Consider the following 23,398-nt stretch of genomic DNA (forward strand, 5'->3'; position numbering starts at 1 on the left):
CATGCACAAGGAGCTGCAGGATACAAATGCAGGCAGAATACCAGAGAGCATATGGAGATAAAGAGGGAAGAAAATCCAGAGGAAGGAATCTGGTGATACTGAGACTGAGTGGTTAAATGGAAATAAATAGAAAGATTGATTGTGTTAGGGTCAAAAATTTTTTAAGATGAATAGAGGATGCCTGGGAATTGGTTGACTGGGAGAGAATGACCTCAAGGTAGAACTGACCCCAAAAAGGACTGCTTCAGTAAGTAAGCTGAAAACAGGAAAGCAATAGAACAGCTCAGACATGTTTGGTAACAGCCTGGATTATAGGCCCCTCATCCTATACATCCAGTCAGAATATTGAGATAAGACTGACTGGACAAGTAGACTGTGAGCTAGGCTCAATGTCAGGTGAAGGCTGAAAATGAGACCTAAAGGGGAGATGGTGAGGCAGAGTAAATAAAGATTTGAAGGAAGATGAAGAAGAAACCAGACCAAAAATAAGAATGAAGAAACTGAACAGGGAGAAGTGAGGCAAAAGAACCTGGAATGATACAGGTAGTTCCAGACAGGCTAGGAAACTGTGGGATTAGTGCCAGGAAGCAACACTAGGAAAAAAAGGTCTCTCTCAGGAAGAAGAAGAAGGCTAGGATGAGAAAATAAGTAGATTTCTTGGATGCTGTAGTACATCATGATGGAACAAAGATTGGAATAGCAGTAGAAGTCAAGTGTCTGTGTTTGCTGTTCTGACTGTCACCCATTACTGGATGCTGCATGCTGGAGTCAGTATGAACCCAAATGTTTTAAAATCTCACAATTTCTCTCTTTTTAGCAACATCTGTAAATCCTGCTGAGATACTCTCCCACCCTTGGCTGTCCCTTCCCCATCCAGTGGAGTATCCTGCTAGTGGCTGTGCCTGCTGAAGCAGCTGAGCAGTGCATCACATACTTCAATCTTGTAGTGACCCACATAGACAGTAATAACAGCACGTGGCCATGGACAAACCTTTACATGTTTCCTTTTAATTTTAAGCATGTTTGAAATTACATTCACCAGAATCTGAAAAGATTGGCTAGAGCCTATGCAATGGTAACTGGTTATTAATATTTCAGTGCAACTTTTAAAGTGGTAATTCTTCAATACAATACTGTAAGCCTTTGAGCTTTTAAGAAGAAAGCAACACTAAAGTGAAACATTAGAAGCATCCAGTAACATGGAAGATATTAAGTCTTATTGGTACCGCCTGTAGATAGTTTGTTCATGATTCACAGTTGCTCATACTGAATGAGTCATGCTAAAGTGGATAATCAGCAATCTTTCAGCCATTCTCCTTTTCTACCAGCAAGGACTTTGTAGGCTTAAATTAATGAGAGGCTTTAAAAAGTAGCTGAGAGAAGAGAATTCTGTTTTTATAGAGATCAATGTAAGTAGAAATTAATCTTTTTAAGAACTAAGTAACTCACTGTTGAGTGCTTTTCTATGCTTTCTACTGAGAAATCAGTTAGGTCTCCCTTTTCAGAATGAGGTGCTCAGTTTACAGCAACAGCTTTGTACTTCAGCATTCGACGCAGGCATGTAGTACATGGAAAGTAGCAATTAGAGCTAAGTGAAAAAAGAAGAGACCCATATTTGTTACCCATGGTTGAAAACTGATCCAATTAAAGTCTGTTAAATTGACCCATTTTACACTAGGCTAACCCTGAATAGGGCTCTGGATAGAGTTTTTGGATGTGTGCCAGAGGAGGGACCATTGAATACACACTTTCACATAGGAAGTGGCAAATATCCTGTAATGGGATGGAATGATATCAGGACCAGCTTTCCAAGAAAGAGTTTGAAGCTTAGCCCTCTAGCCTTACTGTAGTCAGAGAACACTGCTTTTTCCTCCTTGCACATTCACTGCGCAGTGCAAAATCTTTTTGCATTTGTGAAAGTGTATGCAAATCCTTACCTGATGCTATTTCCTACCAAGGAATTTTTCTGGTTGTGCTTTCCACACTTTTGTTCCTTTGTCCTTCTTATCATGAGGCAATTGTAAGAGAAAAGCAAAGAAGAATGGATTGTTAATTGCAACAGACTGCTTACTATGGAGATGTGTTAGCATCAACACAGAGCTGATCACCATCAGAAAGTCCTTTCTGTGGATGTTTTGTGGGTTTTGTAAAAATAACAACAAAATCAAAATGAAAATAGTATAATTATTTTTTTTTAATTATCTTCAATATACTGGATAAAGAATGAATATACTGGACCAATAACCTGTAAAACTTGCCTTAAAAGAAAACAGCCATTTCAGATTTTTTTTTCCCCTACTGGAATGGAAAAACAAGATAACCCTATAAAAATAAGCCCTTCCCCCTCACTCTCGTGTACAGTACTATCTCAATCCTTTTAAGTGCTGAAAGAAAAGTCATTATTACAGAATGATAAGGCATCTTCTGAGTTTTTTAATTGCACCTGGTGAAACAGGGACAGATCTCTCTCCCAAAGTGGTGATTCAGCATTTAACTCATTGAGCCAAATGCAGTCTTTGTGACTCATAGATCTTCAGCAGGGTTGTACTGGTAATGATTCTGTTCCAATAGACTTTGCTCTTTCTTCAGAATGCCACCTCTTATTTTAATTAATATTCCAAGGCTAAACTCCAACTCTCAGCCCTCAAGCACTTTTTGTTTAATTCATCATTTATTGCCCTTGCAATATCTCTTTTGATGTAGTCCATTGTTCAGATTACTGTTCTCAACAATGTTGTATAAGTTGCCCAATTTCCTAAATAACAGTGATCATTTTTCTTAGTTACACATTAAAGGAGAAGCCATCATACAGAAGCATTTCCTCCCTTTTTGTTGGCACAAAGGAAGGAGAATTCCTCTCCTTTATGGACAAAAAGCAGCTTTGAGGTTTCTCCCAAACACTGCACCAAGAAGTTGTACTGCAGCAACTTAAGTAGGAATAGGATTTTCTGTTATCACAGCAGTGAACCAACTGTTTGTGATATTTGCTTCATGGCAGTAGAGAACTCAGGCTGGATCATATGAAACTCATCACTGAGGAAAGCAAAGTAACAACAAAACTCTGAGAAGGAGATTGCTATTTCAGTGACACAGTCTGGAATAATTATTTTCTAATTCTGCTGTTAATTTCCTTAACTTTATCATCTTGGAGCAAAAGCACCAGTTTTCACTTTTGGGGGTTGAGTGCCCCGTGCAAAGCCCTCAGCTTTACCATGCTTTATAAAGGAGCACCCTGAACTTTTTTGAGAGCCATGCAAAAAAAATCCCAGTCACTGGGCAGGTATGTGAATATCTGATTCGTGTCAGAGCCTGGCTTTACCAATTTCCAGGTACAGGGAGTCACAGGAAAAAGTGCTATAAAAGCCCATACATCTTTGCTAATATTTAGATACAAGAACAAAGCAGTATCTGCAAGACTCAATCTATTCATGTTCTTTTCTTTCTCCATATGAATTAGAGATGTCCAAACACAAAACCTCAGAACATTCCACCAAAGAGAAGAGAAAGCCTCAGCTAAGCTGATGCTCTGCAGCACCTTGTGTTGGTTGCCTACACAGCATCCCCCCACTGCAGTCTGGGTGGGCTTGTGCTCAGAGGAGCACAGATTGCAGAGCACTGCAAAGGCTTTTTTTATCTTCTTACTCTCATTGTACTTATCCACTAATGTAAATATTTCCAAAACAATATCTGAATTGTACAGTCATAAATGCATAGGCTGGCAAATCTTCTCAGCTGCATTAGTCACTTAAACTGTACGTCTGAAAATTTGGTTTGGGTGAAAACATTTACAAGTCTAAGTTCTAAACTCTGTGCCTCACCATGCAGCCACTGAAAATTCCAGCCCCAAATATTTTTATCAGATACACCCTAATGCATGCTTTATTCCAACTGCATACCAATAAGATCCTTGGAAGAAAAATTGCAAGAATGAGAAAAGCTCACTGTGTTTTCCAAAACAGGACATTCAGAAATAATCATTACTTCTTCAGTCTCGGGTTGTAAATGTACATCCCATTACTGACTCTGCTAATAGCTGCTAGGATGGATTATTGTTACAGCTGCTAATTGAGAGCTGGATTTGAACACCTAAACAGCTTTGCCATTGGTTGCCATCAAGCTATTACACAAATTGATAAAATACACCCATGTGGTATAGCTGCAGTAACATAAAGCTCATTTTTAGCAATATAGCAGATTTCCTCCAGCATTTATCTTGCTGCTTAGCAGTTCAGAAGGAGCAAAATGGGACAGAGAACAGGAGGGAAATGCTCAGAGTGTCTGGAAAGCCTCTCATTTCGATCTTTGTATGTACCCAAGAGGTGAGCACTAACACGGGTTGGAGACCCTGTTCTCCTTGGAGTGAATGCTAATTTAAACTTCCACTGTGATCGGATATGCTTTAAAATGCAGCAAATCCCTTATTTATGAGTATAAAGGCCATGAAAGGGCTTTAGAATCTAACCCTGGGGGGCTCTTCAAGTGCATGAACCTAGCAATGTTTAACACTTACACTTAGTCTTGAACAGTTGCTTGAAAAGGGTAGAGAAAAATACCTGGTAGATACCCTCTTTTCCAAACAGTTGAGAAAGCTTCTCGCATGAAATGAAAAACAACATTTTCTTAAGAAAATGCTTTCTGATACTCTAGCTATTGCACATTGCTATTTAGCATTCACATTCCTAGAACAGAGCTGTTGCATACATTTTTTATGACATAATCTTTCACATAAATGCAGTTCTTGGAATGCTGACAGGCCAATAAAAAAGCCTTGCTGTATTGGGGGAACAAAAAACATTTCAGGTCTAATATCAAAAGAGTTATTAAATGCCTCCTTTGATATTTGTGATGTGAGATTTCCCAAGTAAGTCCATAGCATTGGCAATGAGACATTGTATAAATATAAAAAGAAGATGCATTCTAAAAGCTACAAGCAATTAAAAGGCAATGTATTCCTCAACTAAGATTTGAAATATGTTCCATGAAAAACAAGCATAATAAATTAATTCCATTCAGCTGATGCAGAGTCAGATAAGGTACCCTGGGATCAGTAGTTACACTTCTGTAAGTCCCGGTTCAAAACTGCTTCACTGGCTTACATTTTGCTTCTGAAAGTGTTTGTGTTGCTCCTAAGAGGACTACAAAAGAGTCCTTTCATAAAACTCTGGTGATCCTCTGGGATGGTATTACACCCCAGTATGGGGTGTTCCCAGCAGTTTGCCTTCCTTCCTCCCCTCCTCCACTGCCCAGGGATAACATCCAGACCAGCCCCAGTAAAAATTATATTAAAACCTTCACCCCCAGGTTTACAGCCAGACTCATTAGCATCTGCTGCCATTGGTCTTGGGTTAAAAAAACATGCCAAATAGTGAACGGGGAGAACACTTGGAGGTTGACTTGCAACAGGTATTTGCTTTGGCCTTCCATGTTCCAAAGGAAGCATTCTCTCCAGCATAGGGACAAACTGTTGCTGCGACTGGGAAATGCTCAAAATATCCCTCTCTGCAGGAAACCCTTGCAGGGCTGATCTGCAGGCATCCCAAGAATTGTGGTTCTTGACAAACTTCAGTATTAATTACTGCAGCATTGCTCTGACTCTCCCTGAAACTATGAAGCACGCAAGGACTACCATAGCTGCTCATTTTCATTAGTGCTTCCTTCTTGAAAAATAAAAGAAAGCATTCTAATAGCACATGACTATGCAGCACATTCAGAGACATCTAATTATTAGCTGCCTCACACTTCTTTCTAAAAAAAATGTAACAAAATAAAAATAATTTCTGGTATAAACCCAGGCTACATAATATAGGCTGTTTGAAAAGGGAATAGCTTCCTTCTTTAAGGAAACTATCTAGCTACTCTTTCCCTCTGAAAACCTTGGCAAGAGTAGGAACTATCAGTACCTATTCTTTAGCTTTTTCAACATCTCCACAAAAGTAAATATTCAGTCCCATTTAAGCCCAGCCTTCTCGTGGAACCAGTCCCTCCTGAGCAAATTTACCAAACCAGTAAGCTATATCTTTCTCAAACAGAGTGCTCTCACCTGCAGTCCTTGCTCTGTTTTTTCTCTGACAGCCTACAAGTGAGGTCACTGATAAGTCACTGAGGACAGCAGGCAGCTCCAAATCTGTTTGGGAACTTTATGATGCTGTAATGTTCTAGAAAACTACAAACATATAATCCAGTCCCATCCAAGAACAGCGGCAATATCCAATATGTGATATGCCAAATTAATTAGCAGAACTAATTACCAAAGCCATCTTCTGTGTGAGTGGAAATCAGCATTTTATTCAACAAGTATATGCATAATGACACAGAAGGAACATTGTACCAAACAATTCATTTCCACACTGAAAAGTGCACAGATGTGGAACATAGGGTTTGCCACACCCTATAAGACTGATAGCCCAGTGCTTCAGCTATCTCATTAAACAGTGGTTAGTACTTCATCATCTGATGAAGAACCACTGAAATGAACAATAGTGGATTTCACCGTGAGAAAGAAATCCTAATAACTCACCCTTAGCCAGAAGAGCCTGTCTAAGGGATCAAGAGAAAGTTAAAAAGTTCGGGGTATAAAATATTTCATAAATTTGTACAGAGATTGAACATAAACAGAATAAGGAGATTTTTTTTAAAGTTTAACATTTATACTGCATGGAAAGACAAAAAATATTCATCCTCATCATGCAATCAAGTGGCAAGCAAAAAGAACTAACATTCATTCTGAATATGAACTGATTTATTTACATGGGGCAGCAAAATTACTCTGAAATGGTATTAGCTACAATCCCATAACTGATACAATTAGAAAGCAGGAGGGCTCAGCAGAGGGGGCACAGCACCACCTGTCATCTTGTTTCCTGGACTGAGTTGGCTCAATTATCCTGAGTCTGGCAAAGAAGAAATACATAGCAAGGGAGGTGTAAAACACCCAATTAATCTCAAGTCACATAATTTACAAATTAAGATTAAAATTCAAGGCCCAGATGCATCATAAATCCTTAGGGCATTTGAAACTCTTACATAAGAGAATGTGAATAACAAATATAGGTATGTAAGACTCCTTGATATTTACAGATAAATATCAGATTTACATATCCTAATTTATTCTGTAAAGTCAGAAACTAAATTAAATTGAGTGGTTCCAAGTACTGACATATCAGCATTTATTTCTGTGTGCCAAATTTATATATTACTTTTGAATGGTATTTTTTTACTTTCTCTCAAAGTATAATGGTTACTTAATTGATATTTTTATAATTTCATGGAAGTAAAATGTACTATGCGTAAATGAAGAATTACACTCTGATGAAATCTTAATTTTTTAAAATAATTCAATATCTTGTTACTGAGTGCAACATGAATTCATGACTTAGGAACCTCACTCACAGCACTGTTTTGCCTTAGACATGGCCTGAAAGACTGTCTTCTAGTTACACAGAAGGACCATTATATGACAGAGACAACCAACTGCTTCCCAATTCTGTAAGTGCAGACCAGGCTTTGCACAGCAATGTCCATGTTTACTCCATGCCTATTCTCAGGGGCTAAAAAGGAAACACTTATTCCCATATAAGTTCATTTTACTGAAAAATTTACCAACAATATCTTTTCTTCCCTCCTTTTCAAGTCTACCGGTTTAAAACATGACAGAGCTAAAATGATAAATTAATATTCTCTCCTGATTTTTCACAGGAACCCTTTACTTAATACTGCAGACCTAAGTATGTAGACCACAAGCTAAATCCAGCCTGGGTTTAAAAGCTGATGTAATTTATCCAGTAGCTTATCCTGAGTGGAAATTAAAACCATGTACTTCATATTGACTTGTTACTCAAATGCCAGTTGCCACCTACTCTTACATTGCATTCCATACTACAAAGACAGAAATCTAAATCTCATGGAAAGAAAAAAAGATACCCACATTGCTCATTGCCATTTGACCATCAAACTGCAGATTTTCTCAGAAAACAGAAGTATTGTATGTGCCAACTACACAGTTGTAGACTTATGACAGCATAGAAGGGAGACTCTTATTAATTTAGCACTTCCTTGATTTTCAAGTCATCATTCAATCTCATAAAAAAGACTAATCATCATAGGAACATATTCTACAAACACATACCAGCCTTTAAGATGATTGAGAGTAATTGCTTAGCTCAATGCAAAAGTGATGTGTAGATATACAGGAAGAATTACTTTTTATTCACAGAGGGCTGATTAAATAGAACATACTGTGGTTCTTCATATAATTTTTTGACAAATTGTTTAGTCCAGGCTCCATCTGGAAGCTGCATTTACCTATTTTTTGTACCTGTCCTTGAAAAATTATTTAGAAACAAGAAGAGAGTTTTCTGCTGTGAAAAAGTGAAACTGTCTACCGCAATTTTTTGATTTTCGTAAAGACCACTTTGTTTGAAGTTGTGGATTTTCCTCTGATTTGCCAGCTGGATTATTTTATCAATGAAAACTCTTAGTTTAGGTGGTCCAAACAATAATTTGTACTTGGAGATTTTACTCAGGTTTTTAGAAAGGGTAAGCTGTAGAGGGTGAAGCATGACGTTGCGAGATGGCATCGTCTGAGGTAGTTATACTACTCACCAGAACAAAAGCTAGTTCTCAGTATAGACCATGCAGAAGTTATTGCACAGTGTGAGCTTAAGTTTCCAGTAAAAATGGAAGAATCTGTCAATAAGTCTGAAATTTGGCAAGGTCTTATCAGTTCCTTTTGCAGGGCTACTTAGAATTTCACTCTGTGGAGTATTTCAAGCCTGGCAATATTTTGAAGGGAGCAGCTTGTGAAAATCAAGTTTTAACTTGGAGTTTTATCAGCTGATAGTAGGGAAACTGTAGCAACACACTTCTGAGGGAGTGGTATCCCATGAAGCACATGACTGAGAACAGAATGGGAAAGAACCTGAGTGTGCCTCCATTTCATGTCCCAAACTGAAGGTGATGAACCATAATATCCCAAAAATCAAACAGCTCGTCTGCTCTGGGTCTGCTTGCCCTTAGCCCAGTCTGCACTATCAGAAGCACCTAAAAGAGAGTGCTGGAGCCTCTGTCATTTCTATTACAGTTCTTTCCTGCTCCATCTTTATCTGTTTGTGATTCCACCTTTTGCTTGCATGTTTGGCTTCTAGAGCAGTTATTGTTGTATTGAGAATACATGGGGAACTATAACAAAACAGTGAAATTACAAAGTCAAGACCTAGACTGTGATTAAATAGCCAAGGTATTATGATATACTAATAAAATAACTAGATAAATAGATGCGTGAATGCAGGCAAAAGCTCATAACATCTCCCATATTGTTTTACTGTAATATATTATACTAAAGTGCTTTCAGATTAAATGGTGCTTTGTATAGGCATCAGCACTGGGCTGAAGTTTTGCTAAATTTTAAATTTATTTTTCTAATGGCTAAAAAACCAAGATAGATAGATACTATATAGAATGACCTTTCTATTTTAGAGCTGTGGTTACTGAATTAAAAGGAAATAGCCCACCCCCACCACCAAAAAGAAATACTGATAGAAGTCTGTTGTATCTTCATCACCCTCAAAAAGAACAAATATTGAAAGAAAACCAGTACAGAGATAATCCAAGATTTCTTACAGATTTCTCTTCTCAGTGTTCATCACTCATGTAAACTTATAAGGAACACTGAGCAGATGTAGGTAGGACAGCTGTGACCCAGGCCCAAAAATCTTCTCTGGACATTTCAGGGAAACATGTAAGGTCTTTTTTTTAGGGTTTTCACTTCATAAAACAAGGCTTGCAAATATTATTTGATTCTAAACATAATTATAAATAATAGTATTTATTCTAATTTATTTTTGTTCAGTGTTTCCAACATCTGAACACCCATCTGGCAAAATTCCCCCTCACTGAATCCCTGCTGAATTCAAGATTCTGATCTTGATGTCTGAAGAACTTTGGACAGATTATTTTGAAATGGTCAAAGGAACTATTTGACCATGTTATAAGAATGGTTTCCATATTTCTGTGGATTTCCACAGAAGAAGTGTCCCTCAGAAACAAGAAAAGATTCATTACAAATGTGAAAATCTGTGACTAGAAGACACAATAAAAAATGTTGGACATATATCAATAGCAGCATAACAAAACTCATGAAGATTTGATGCACTCTCCACATTCCTCCACCTGTCTGAACAGAAGAGACTGGGAGAACAAATAGTAAAACCCTGGTTTAAAATTATAGCACAGCTATCTTCTTTTTAAGGCACTCACACACTCTATAAAGCCTGCAGCTGTCAAAATGCTTAGGTAAATTGACTGATCAGGTAGGTCAGAGCCATTGAGTGGAAAATACATTGAAATTAGCAGTTACATGTTTCACCAAGACTGCAAGCTAATGTTGCTCTTCAACACCATCATCCATCAGTGGTCACCCTTTGTTAGAGAAGGACACTCTACAGCACAAGTACATAAACTATTTCCTTTGTTTCTTTCTCTATCAATTTCCATAAGCTAAACCACTTTTTGGCAAGGAAAGAAGCTTTACGTATTGTAAATATTTTGCTTTCTGTGCACTTTTTTATAACCCATCCCTAATTACTCTGCATAATATATTTCAAAATAAACAGGAGTTTTTAATAATGCAGTCACCAAATTACTTCAGTTACATTTCTATATATGTATATCTGAATATCACTTTCAGTGCTTTTGGGGATTCAGAGCATTATTTAAATGCCCAGAAAGTCCTAACTAGCTATCCTTGTCTAAACTCTTAATGCAAGGTGCTATTTGGGCCAGGCCCTTTTTTTTCCTCCTGAGTCAATCACAGTACATGACATTTAAATTTCAGTTATGTTCTTAATTTCTCCTCTGCGCCTCACTGAAACAACTTAAAAATGTTTGATTTTGTTTTCATTAGGTAACCAAAAATATCCTTCAATATTTAATTAAGAAATGTTTTACAGCTTCTCAGGTGAGTTGGAACATGCATGCATACATTGGTTTTGGAATAGCACAAATTAAGCATCTCTTCAGTGTTTCCATCTAAGCATAAACCATTGCATTTTGAGTAATCTTTACCACAGAGAACAGGAACTTGGTCTGTTTGAATTTATGATGCAATAAACATGTTATTATCTGTGACACCAATACACACGTGCAACGTGGAATTAAAATCGCTCCTGTGTCTCAACCATCATGTATACATGCACAGGTGTGCAGTATTTATGTATATAAATCTATGCTATCAAAAAAAACCATAACACACACTTTAATTCTTCACTGAATATATTTGGCCCTCATTCTCTGCTACTTCCATTTAAGGCTGTAGTAGTGAAGAGAGCTATATGGAGTTTCTGCCCAAATTACATACAGGATAAAGTAGCCTATGTTGGAGCAGCCAACTATGTTCCTTCAGACTCTCCAGTGTAGCTGAGAATTGCTCAAACAGTCTGTATTACTTATTTTGCTTGGCACAACCTCCACAGCTTGGAGCTGTAAGAAGAGAAAATAGAAAGTGTTTTAGGAATGAGCTGTGCTGATCCTAAGTCTCGTGAGGACGCCTCAGCACGAAAGGGTGACACTCTGCGAGAATTCTCTGTGAGAACGCTCAGTGCTGCCTTAGCACCAGGAAAATAGAGAAGAATCTTACTGGTTACGAGTTGTTGGTCCAAGGAAAGGAAATATTGCCTCACTGTTCGTATGGATCTGAACCAACAGCTTTAACATTAATACAGTCTCTTCATTTAGGGCAACTAAGGCTTATGTCCTTAAGTTAACTTTGGGACTCACGGCTGCAAGGAGGGACCTGCAAATCACTGCACAAAGAACACAAGGCACAGATGGAAGTACACAGCTGAACAGACAACACACGTGAAAATGAGTCTTCTTTTCAAAACCATGTAAATAGTTCACAGAACTGTCCTTGAAAAGGATAAACGTTTCCTCCATACATGTGAGACTATCCTATATACTGTCAATTTCTCTTGATTCTGTGCAATTAGCATGCTACCCTTCTACTCTGCTTTACTTAACAAGGTATCTTAGTCCAAAGACTGCAATCCTCAGGTTCTTTCAAACTATATTAGGCAGCTAAAATATGAAATTAAAAGAAAACAGAGTTCCAGCCAACAGAAACAAGTGACTCATTTCCTTGTGAAAACACACAAGGTTTATGTTACTCTGGCAACAATGTTCACCATTCCAGAATAAAGTCTCTTTCCTCCCTTCAGAGCTTTTATATATTCCTGTTACAATCCACGTTCCACAATGACCTGACATTGAACCAAGTTATTCAGTTATTCACAAGAGACTGTAAGTTATGCTTTAATTTAGACAGATTCTAAATGTACTCATTTGACAAAGAATTAATAAACACATATACTCCTTTTCACAGTGAGGATTTCAGAAGAGAAAAGTTGTTTCTGGGGCATATTGGTGATATGTGCCTTTCCAGAATTGTGTGTTGCCATGATAACTGGAGAATGGCTGTGGCTGCATTCCTGCAACCCTGCAAGCAACAAACACATCAGCATTCCAGCTGCTGGTTTTCACCAGGAAGTTGATTCAATTGTATCACATATGTCAAAATACAAGTTCGGGTAAAAGCCACATTATCTCATTGTGAAATTAACCACATGTGTCAGGAGAACACCAGCATAACAGAGATACAGAAATTCTCCCCTTTGGAATCCATGCCAAAAAAAGTTTCTTAATCACAGAAGGTTCCTTATATGTAAAGTTGTCACAGCATAGGCCACAGCACATGCTGCAGTTGAGATGGCCACAACAAACAGAGTGCCACCATACAATATCAGAAGGCTTCAGCCCATACAGAATAACACCATACCTCACCAGAAGGCTTCAAGCATCTGTCCATACAGAAAAACATCATTCCACTCCAGGAGGCTGCAGGCATCTGCCCTTCTTGTTCTTCAGCCCAACCTTTTATACCCTCAAGTTCATGCATTGCATGTGTGTGCCCTCTGCTCCCTTTGGTGGTTGGTCAGTGCCCCTGAGCACTCCATGGCTCATTGCTGTCAGTGCTGCTGACCTGCTTTTAACATCTGTACCCACTGAGGATGAGGCTCTGCCTCAGCCCCACTCATAATTACCCCAAACTCTGTACCTACAGAAAGTCATAATCCTTGTGCAGTGTGAAAGAAGTACAAAGTTCCAAAGCTATAATTTGGTACTTGTTACAGATTTACTTAAGATATGTCCTTAAAAGTTAGATGAGAGATTGCAACTCAACTGACAGGGCAAATTTTCTGCTTAAATTTTGAAGATGTTTCCCATCTATTTGGAGATTTCTCTGGAGTTAAAAAGGAATTCAGAAGATTTTGTCTGCTAGAGTTCTTGCTTTCCTTGATAGCGTAGTAAACTTCAGTCTTAAAAGAAGCATTTTCATGGAGACTGTGAACATTTAAAGTTCTAAGATACTGTGTAGGAGAACTCCCACAGAACACATGATGAGCAAAAATATATTGCCATAAACTTCTGTGGAATAACTGAATTTGAAAACCATATGCCAAAAAATGAAGTTTATGACATTTTTGTGAACACATAGGTGTTTGAATGGCTTCCTTTATCCATCTCTAAGATTTTTGTAACACATGAACATCTCTGTCATGTATATTAAGTTTTGGGAAACTTCCTTCTAAGTCCCTGAAAGCTTTGCTGTTACCCTTTGAGGGATCAGGTTTTGGTGCCTGCCCCCCTGAAAGCAGCAGGAAAGAACACACAAAACACAATGTGCCTGAGTAATAAAACATTTTCATTTGTACTCAGATTTTCCCCATTTACCTATATTAATATTAAGCTGAAGATTCATAAGAAGAAAGTGGAACATTAAACATAATTTGGATAAAGATAAATGAAAGTTCTGAAAAGCTTTCCTTGAAAAACTATTCCTTCTTAAATAAAACCTTTTCAAAAATCACTGACAATTTTTAAATGCTTCCTGGGCTTGGCTAGAATCTCTTTAAGTTACTGATCTTCATGATGACTGACAATTAATTCTATGATTAAGCTGTGGAACCCTCAGCCGTGAGTTACTATTAAAGCTGAATGCATAGCAGAATTCAAAGCTCAATTGTACATCTTGATCCGAGTTCTTGGCTCCAGTTCTTTCTGTTGAACATTGCTGAGACAGCACAAAAAAAGATAGAAAGATTTAAAGGGGCAGATGTGCATTCCTTGATACAGAAAAATCTTTGACTGAGGCACAGTTGGAGATTAGTATAATGCCATACAACCCTAATTTTAGTTTCCAAGAGATGGCTCAGGATTGAAAGACGGCAGTGGGAAGTGGGTACCACATGGTCCTCAGCTACCTCAGATGCTGAGTCTCACATGGCACACCGTGTAGACATACTTCTATTCTCACAGTTTGTGGAGCATATTCTGAGCACTGCTGAAAAAACCCAGAGATTTATATAGAAATTATAGAAAATATTAGATGGGATAAGTTCAAATGTGCCATGCTGTTCTAAGACGTACAGATGCATTACAAAGCAAAAGCTGCCTGTTAGTTACCTGTTGAAAATCAAGATGAAGACTCTTTTCCTATGACTTCCTCCTTGTTTTACCAAAATTCCTGGAACTGGTCATTAACAGAGGCAGGCTACATATTTGGAATACTGGAGGGATTTCAGGTGTCTTTCCACATGGCTTTCCTCTGCAGCAGTACTGTTATCACATAGTAATGCAATGTCTTCAGGGAGATAGGAAATGTAAGAAAGAATATTCGGCCTCTTTTTTCATGTTTAATAATTGAAACAAACAAGATATAGCAGAGTCAGGCAAAAAATGCTGGTTTATGAAAGTTAGTAAAGGGAAAAGTGTTCTTTCATACTATAAGATCCCACAATACTGAATAGTGCCATAAGCATTCTTGGATATTACAAGGCATTGAGAAAATACTACATAATCAGCATGTGCTCCAAATACTTGTTATAAAATATGCATAAGCTGTAATTGCCTGTGAAAGCTGAATGTTGATAAGAAGAAGTAATAATTGTGGTTTTGGCCTTGATCCTTAAAAAGACGTCTCACAATAATAAAATTGAGTAGCTAATACAGAAATCATTATTATCTTATGAGAAATGTAATAATTTTGCCCAGACTAAATTGACAGACTATATCTGCAATATATATCTGCAATATATAAATGTATTAAAACAGATTAAATGTCACCAGTTTATGTGAGGCTGATGCATGATGTTCATTGCTATAAACTCACAAAACAGTAAAAAAAAAATTCATCTTGAACTGTCACATGCTGAATACCAACTCTGTTATTCAGTTGCTGTTACTGGAACGTGCTTCTCATAGGACCCAAGTACACAGAAACAAAACATGGTTTGAGTGCAGTCACTGGCAAATGACAACAGCAAAGTCTTACATTGACATCTCTGATTACAGCATGAGGTTCAGTATGATTAGCAATAGCTTGCTCATTACTGTCATTTCTACATTTCTTTATATCTTTACAGAGTGTATGTTGCCGGGCAGTAAATATGCTAATATGCTAAAAAATAGGAGACCATGTTGTACAGCAGCTGTCTTTCACAAACCTCCCTGCAGCATTATCCACAAAGTACCTATTTCCAGAGACAGAATTGCTGTGAGAGTCACAGTTTTGGCTGGAGAGGAGATTTCTTACATGTATCTTCCAATATGAGGGCAGAGACACAGGACAAGTGTCTACCCCCAGAGGACCTGCACAGGCAGAACAGAACAGCACTGAGGTGACTGGTTCCTTTAGACCTGTTTTGCTGAGGAAACAAGCTGGTTTTTTTTTACTAGCTGGGTTGTTTGGGTTTGTTTTTTTTTTTTTTTTGGCCCCAAGCACCAGGTAGCATTGCTAGGTACAATAAATTTCAACAGTCAAATGCACAGATCAGAAACATATTACATGTGGGTCCTCCCAGGTCTCCACCATTTTCCTTTTTTTTATTGAAACACTTCAAAGGACTGTTCTTACCTGCAAAAACCAGTTCTTTTAACAGTGTTTTTTGTTGCCTCTCCATAAAACAAGGACACGGGGAAATACATTTTTCTTTCCCTGATTTAAATAGCACACAAAGTACAGTTGTCAAAAGAAAATAAAACCAGCATTACTTGTGCCCCACAGTAAACAGAGCCTTGAGTGCTTGTGTTGGAAAGAATATGCACATACAGCTTGGTTTAGGAGTGCCATTGGAGTCACTGTTGCGAGGTTTGGGCCTTTGCATGCATTTGTGGTTAAAAGAAACTTTCTGCCACAGCAAGTAGTAACCAAAAATACCCAACGTTAGTTATTTGAGTAGGTAAAAAATCTTGACAATGCTTATTTAAAATACTTGATGGCTCTTCATACCTTTAAAGGCAGGAGCATTACCCTTTGGAGATCTGTGCCTGAATACCAGGAGGAGGCTGTTCACTCTGAGGGCTCCTGTCTGTCCTGTGGCTGCCGAAGAGGCTGCAGCCCTCCCTCGGTGCCCAGAGTCCCTGGATGTGCAGCTGTGACTGTGCCCTGGCTGCCTTCTGGCTAAAGCGCCTCGACATCCATCCCATGGAATCCAGGGCTTGGAGAAGGTATCAGTGGAGAAAGTTAAAGTGCACCTTGGCTTCCCTGGTTTATGCAGAGCTCTGTGCTGTCAAGCAGAGGAATCTAAGCTCTATCTAACCTGGCTAGCTGGGAAGTAGTTGGCTACCTGGAAGCTGAAAAACGTGGAGTTCTGTGCCCTTCTGAGAAGCACTTTCTTGTGGCTGGACCTCCTGCACAGTCAGAACCCATCTGTGGAGCAACTGCTGAGGGTTGGGAAGGGAGCTGTGCTCACCATGCTCTGCATGCAGGAAAGGAGCCCCTGGCTGTGGGATCTCAGCACATCACTGTGGATGTGCAGAGACACCAGGGGAGCCCCTGGGGGGCTCGGAAACCCTGGAATGATGCCAAAAGGGTTTGGTGGTTGGATTTCGATCCATCAAAAGGAGAAGAACCTGTGACAGAGGAAATGAGAACTTCTTGGGTGTGAATGATACCTTTATAGAGGGAAATATAAATTTTAGAAAAATAGGTACAGGGGGGTCATGAAGGCAAGATGGAGGATTCAGGGCGTGGTCCTGTGTTCTTCTTTCTTCTTCATGTCTTCCATTTTGTGTGGTGATGTTGGCACTTGGAGATTGGTTCGTAGTGAGAGTGCACTTGTCTATAAGGATGAATAGTATTGGGAAATAAAGGTAAATATGGCACACGTAATTTTTACTATAAAAAAAAGACACAACCGCACTGTGGGCGGGGGAGAGTGCACCCGACTGTCCTGCTGAGCGGACCTCGGCTGGGCAAAGAGAAAACTTTGTAGATAAGAGATAATAAACAGAACTGAAGACCGAAAATCTAAGAGTCCAGGCTCATCCTTCGCAATCGCGGCCGCCCAGAACCACCTTTCCCTGTGTCGGGGCAGAGACACATAACAGTGGACCCCGACACCTGGCAAAATCTCAGTAGCACAAATCTCAGAACAGAGCTCGGGCTGAATGAAGCTGGTGTTAACTTGGGATTCATTACTGAAAGTGTACTTTTGACAGCTCAATATAGGACTGGAACCCAAGAACACTTTTACTTACCTTTGGGATTTTGGGGTGGGTTTGTTTTTTTTGAAATGTGCCTTTGTATTGGTTACTGTTGACTGCATATATATATTCAGCACACTGCCAAGAACTGACAGCAGTTTTGTGTGCACCCTGACAGCCATTCTGCAGATTCTCTCCTATGATTTATTAAGTGCCACCTGCTCACACTAAATAAAGGGTAAAATGGGCATAGATGGGAAGAAAAGGCAGCTCAACATTTGAAATAATCTCATTATCCATTCTGAATTGCAGAAAGGGTTCATAGCAGAGATATGGAGAAGGTGGAAAAAGACTTTTAAAAAGTCCATTAAAATACTTTAAATAATAAAAAAGAAGAAGAAAGAACTTTGAAATCTAAGAACAAGGAAAATAGAAAAGGAAATACAGATTGGGTAAGAGGAAAAGATTTGCATTAGTAGCAGATAAGAGAAAATACAGGAAATTTATTTTTACTGGTGCAGATAACACAGAGGAAGAAGAACTGAAGGGAAAAATAGAAGAAAAAAAACAAACAAACAAACAGGAAGGATCTGAGAATACATTTAGTAATACATTAGCAAATAATATGAGGAAAACCTCTGTAACTTAATAGATGCCAGTATCGCCTGACCCAGCCTGTCTCAAGTCTAAAAAAATACAAATCATTTACACAGACTATCTTTTCAGCAGTAACTTCTCACCCAGGCTAAAGCAGCTGATGTCCTCCTACAGAGCAAATAGCATCTGAGCAGAGTTTTGACTCACTAATATCCCAGCTCACATTCAGACCACCATGAAGTCATGTTTTTAAAAACACCAAATACAGATATGTTGTTGTGAGATGGGAGTGGGCTAGAAGAGGCAGGTTGGATACCTAGCTTTGCCTACAGGTAAAAACATATCTGTAATCAGTTTTCTCTACCTTGAACTGCAGTTCTTCAGTACTGTAAGATTATTTCTAAAGCACTTGTATGTCTTTAAGAAGTGTACCTCTATACTTCAGTGATGAGATTCAGACTCTACCCAGGAAGGCATGCAAGGAATATTGTGGTTTTGAGTTTATCAGTGATTACTGCACAACTTACACTGACAGCTGGCTATGACAAGTCCACATCAGTGTGAGGATCCACCCACATAACTAAACATGTATAAAGATCCTGCTCTATGACTCACACAGATTCACTTACCATAATACTGAGCTGAGCAAAACAGGCAACAAGAGTTGATGAATGCTCGCTTTTGTATTCCACAGAAATTCACCTGCATAAATATTTTATTTCATTTAAATAAAAATATCTTAAAATGTTTTCTCTACTGTTCTGTTCAAATGGTATTTGGTCCATAAAATGCTAACTGCAAATTCACATCTGGCTAAGCTCAACATTTGTCTTCGTGTTCTTCATTTTATTTTTTCTTTAAGGGATTTTGAGTGTTAAGGATGATAAAGTGCTGACATTTATGGGAACATTCCATTATTATAGTTTGTATTTGATAAAAGTATATGATTGAACTTTACAAATAAAATCCCTTCATGCTTCAGCAACTCTAGTTTATAATAGGAAGTATAACACACTATTTTTAATATTTTTTATTTTGAGTAAAAGAAATTAGATAAAATCCCACCTCAAAATATTCGTATGTGGGTAGCAAGCAGATCAACTATAAATAAGACAGGATCCTGGTATAAGAATCCAGAAGTGGATGTTTTTAAAACACAAGCTGATGTCACATTAACTATTGCTCATCAATTGGCAATGATTGCTGCATGTCAGCTTTGCGTAAATAAAGGGCAATTATTCCTCATGCTTTCTGTTTATGATAACTGTCATGAGAACATTAGGAGTAAAGAATGTATATTTTTGAATTTGGAAATGTACTTTTCAGAGAAAATGTAAGAAAAATCATTACAAATGTGAAAGTGTAGAAGCATCGCTATGCTGCTTTCTCCTGCTGTTTGGGGGAATTCCAAGAATTAATCCAACAAGATGATAGGATGGGGTTGATATGGTTGTTATTGATATGTGTAATGATTCTTGAAGAAGATGCTCCTAAAGAATAAGTTAGTGGTATAAGAAAGTAAGACAGCACTTGTCATTCCTTGTGTTCTAGATTGTGATTTTCACTATTTGTTGCACTGCAAGTAAGTGATTTTCTGCACTTTTTACTCTCTCCAGTTCAGTGGAAGAAGTTTTGAGTGGGGAAAGCAGCTTTTAAACAAATACTTACTTTAGTGTAGTGAGAGAATAGTGACTTCTGAGAGAGAGCAGCTTGCAGTAGGTAATCTCCATTGTATGATGTAACAGGGGGGAAATGGCCCTGAGGTGTTATGTGTGAATACTGACAGGCTGGGAACATTATCTCACTGCAAGGTGAGAATTGCAAGAGCAGGAATCAGATCTTGCGAAACAATTGCTTGTGACTTCCACAAAGACGAGCTACACAGTGAGTCGAAGTAGCAACATGACAAATGCTTTACTTCAATTTAGCTTTACCACAGAATTCAGTAAATTAAAGTAGGATATGAAATATACAAATATTTCACTAATGTAAACGTCAGTAATAGGATGATTTCCTTCCAAATATGTCTACAGAGACAGAGATATACAGGTACTCCTGTATGCAGATGATTCATCCAGGAATAACTGCCCAGATAAATACAGGCAGCCTGCTGACACAATCTTTTTAGACTGCTGCCATTGCAAGAGTCATCTTCTTTCAGATTGAAAAGGCTCCATTACACATCTTGATTTGTGATGAAGAATGAACCTTTTAGGCTGGTGTCAGAGAGCAGGGCCTCTTTGGATTGCCAGAGAGATAAAGGGATGTTAAAGAGCTACAGGATGTTTCTAGAGGAGAACAGAAAGCAGGGATTGCTCTAGCTGAGCCGCTAAGTTTTGTTCTAGGCCCAGTAAAGACAGCACAGCCTGAAGACCTTGTGTCCCAACTTACAGCAGTATAACTGCACTGACACAAATAGAATTGCAGATCAGAATTTTGCCTAAAAAACATTAAAAATATGAACCCTGAGAGCCATGCCAATGTACCTATTGTGAGATAAAATTTTTTATATATTAGACTTACATGGAAAGTCTTTTACAATTTGAATTTTCCACGGCATGAGAAATTAACAAAACAACAATCCTAGGCTGTATCTCTGCTCAATTTTAATTAAAAATATATGACTTTTTAGTAGAAATATATACATATAATGCATGTTAATTATACAACATGTAATAGCAAAAACTAGTGTGTTACTAGCTTTCTTAAAAAAGTGTACTTTCCTGAAACAGAACCTGTTCCAGAGTTCTTGTATATAATATAAATATATTTCCACGGCTTAACCACTAATTTGCAAGCCTGATTTTGTACTGGTTTGGAATTCAGTATTTTCCCTCAGTTATGATCAATGCTGAGGGGAATTAGAATCCCAATGGAATCACAGAATCCCAATGGAATAAAATTATTATTCAAAAAACCTCAAAAAGCAGGGGAAGCCCTTTGCCTTTTACATCAAATGATGGCAATTGAACCATTAGATAAAATCAAGAAGATGAAAAAATAAAGTGATTGATTCAGTGCATCTTTCAAGCTATGAGATGACAAGTTTGTCACTCAGAGCAGTGAGAGAAATAATTTTCATACTAACCATTTTAGAGTTTTTAATTGTTAGAAAGTCTTGTGACATAACAATTTTGCAACAGTCAGATTTAATTTAATGATGGCTCTGGCAAAAAGTCTTCTTGAACATACACTTCTTGTCATCATAAAGTTTCAACTTATTTGCCAATATGTAGCCAAAGGATAAAACAAGAGATGGGCTCAGATGGCAGGGAGAATAAATGTGAATGCTTTGGTTTCAAGGTATTCAAATCAAGATACCTCAGAAGAAAACGTCAGACCCCTGAGTATGTTGTGCTCTTGTTCCCTTTAGATCACTCAAGAATTTATATTTCTTCATTTTATCCACTTTAGAAAAAAATGTGATTCATACCTTCCCAATTCATTTAAATAGACAAGTAGAGAGATAGAAAGATAGATAGATAGATAGATAGACAGATAAGTAGATACACATAGCTTGTGTTTATGCTTCTTGTACCTCCAAACATAGTTAAAATTTTATTTATCAGATATAAGTAGAATTCCTCTTTTGGTTGTTACAGTATGCAATTTATTTAAGAAATTCTGTTCATCTTTAGAATTACTCTTTTTGCTTATATGTCATACAGTCAAGATACATTTAATATCTTTACTACAAATAGTCCTATGGGGATGAGGATGTATCTTCTAAATTAGTAGAATTTCAAGCACTCCTGAAGTTACAAAAACATCCCCAGTTTATTTTTTCAACTTGTTTTATGAATCACAGTGGTTTTTTTCTGTACCATAGTGGGAAAAAATAGCACAGAAAAAAGAATAAAAGTTATAATCAGATTAATAAAGTGACACTATGTAACTTTTTGCCTGTGACTAAAGGTAGGTCAAATTTACTTGTTGTTTATTTAGGCAGTTTCATTTCTCAGGTCACAGTAAAATGATAGCAGAATCTTTACAACTGCTGTCCAAAGCATTTCCCACTATCCAGCAGAAGGAGAGTTATTTGACCGATCTTTCATCAAAACAGACCTACAGCACTTTGTTTACATTACCAACCACAGGGACTCTAACAGCAGCCTTTGACAAAGACATGTTGCTATGTAGGTTCAATGCATTTGGTTCCCTTATCAAAATTAACTCTTTTTATAGATGCAAGAACTGTATGTGCAGATTAAAAAGATTTTGTGCTGTGGAATAATTTGAGCCAGGTTTTAATTTTTCTTAAAACAGCTCTAATCTGGTGGGAACTTCCTCTAACTTGTAAATAGCCTTTGAAAATAGTTAGCATTCTTTGGCAAAGAGACAAAAATAAAATGACTTGGGCCAGGTTTTCAAAGCACATGTGCATTTTGTATGTCCTCTCTGTTTAAGAACTTCAAATACATGATTTTGAGAACTCATCAAAAAAAAGCAAGGAGAGGAATGGATGCTTGCTTCATGTTTTTAGAATTAGCACCTTGGAAAGTTACATATCCTATTACCTTTGTTAAGAATAAAATCATTGAGAAGCATGACACTTGACATCTGAGGTTTTTACTTGCTGTTCGTGGGAACACAACACTACAGCACAGTCCCACTATTAATAATTGTCTCAGATGTATTATTTAAACCCGTCCAAACCAGAAAATTTGCTGCTTTCTACTAAAATTTAAACTACTTTGATCCCATCAACTCAATACTTTCCTCACATGATTTTTCAAACTGCAGTGATGGCAACTTTTATATTTAATACATAAGAGGCCTGGATTCTTTATTTGATTGCACTTAATTCAGCAAACAAAATAGTTATTACTTTATGCAAGCCAATAAGCATCTAATTTTACTAACTGGAAACATAAGTCAGATGTAAGGATGCCTATAATATTAAAAAAAACCAAACCAAACAAATAAACTGAATGGAGTGAAACATTTGTGTTTATGCTCAAAATATTGAATAATAGTAGTAACTACTACTGAAGTTGTATTATGGACTGGAGTTCATATGAGATCCTTCCAAAACCATTTCCAAGTGTTTACAGAACTCTTGGAAAAATAAATATTCATGGACCTACTTTGATGCTAAACTCTTTTCTAATCTGACTGAAATGATGACAAAATTTCTACAACTCAATAATTAATTTCTGTTAATGAGTCTCCAAGGTCTGCATTAAAACTGCAAGTCACAAAATAAATGCAACATCTTTCCTTTCTCAGTAAAGGATTTTTATCGTCTTTCATGATCTAGGAA

This window comes from Onychostruthus taczanowskii, unplaced genomic scaffold, assembly GCF_017590055.1.
Source record: "Onychostruthus taczanowskii isolate IOZ18803 unplaced genomic scaffold, ASM1759005v1 scaffold20, whole genome shotgun sequence".
NCBI lineage: Eukaryota > Metazoa > Chordata > Aves > Passeriformes > Passeridae > Onychostruthus > Onychostruthus taczanowskii.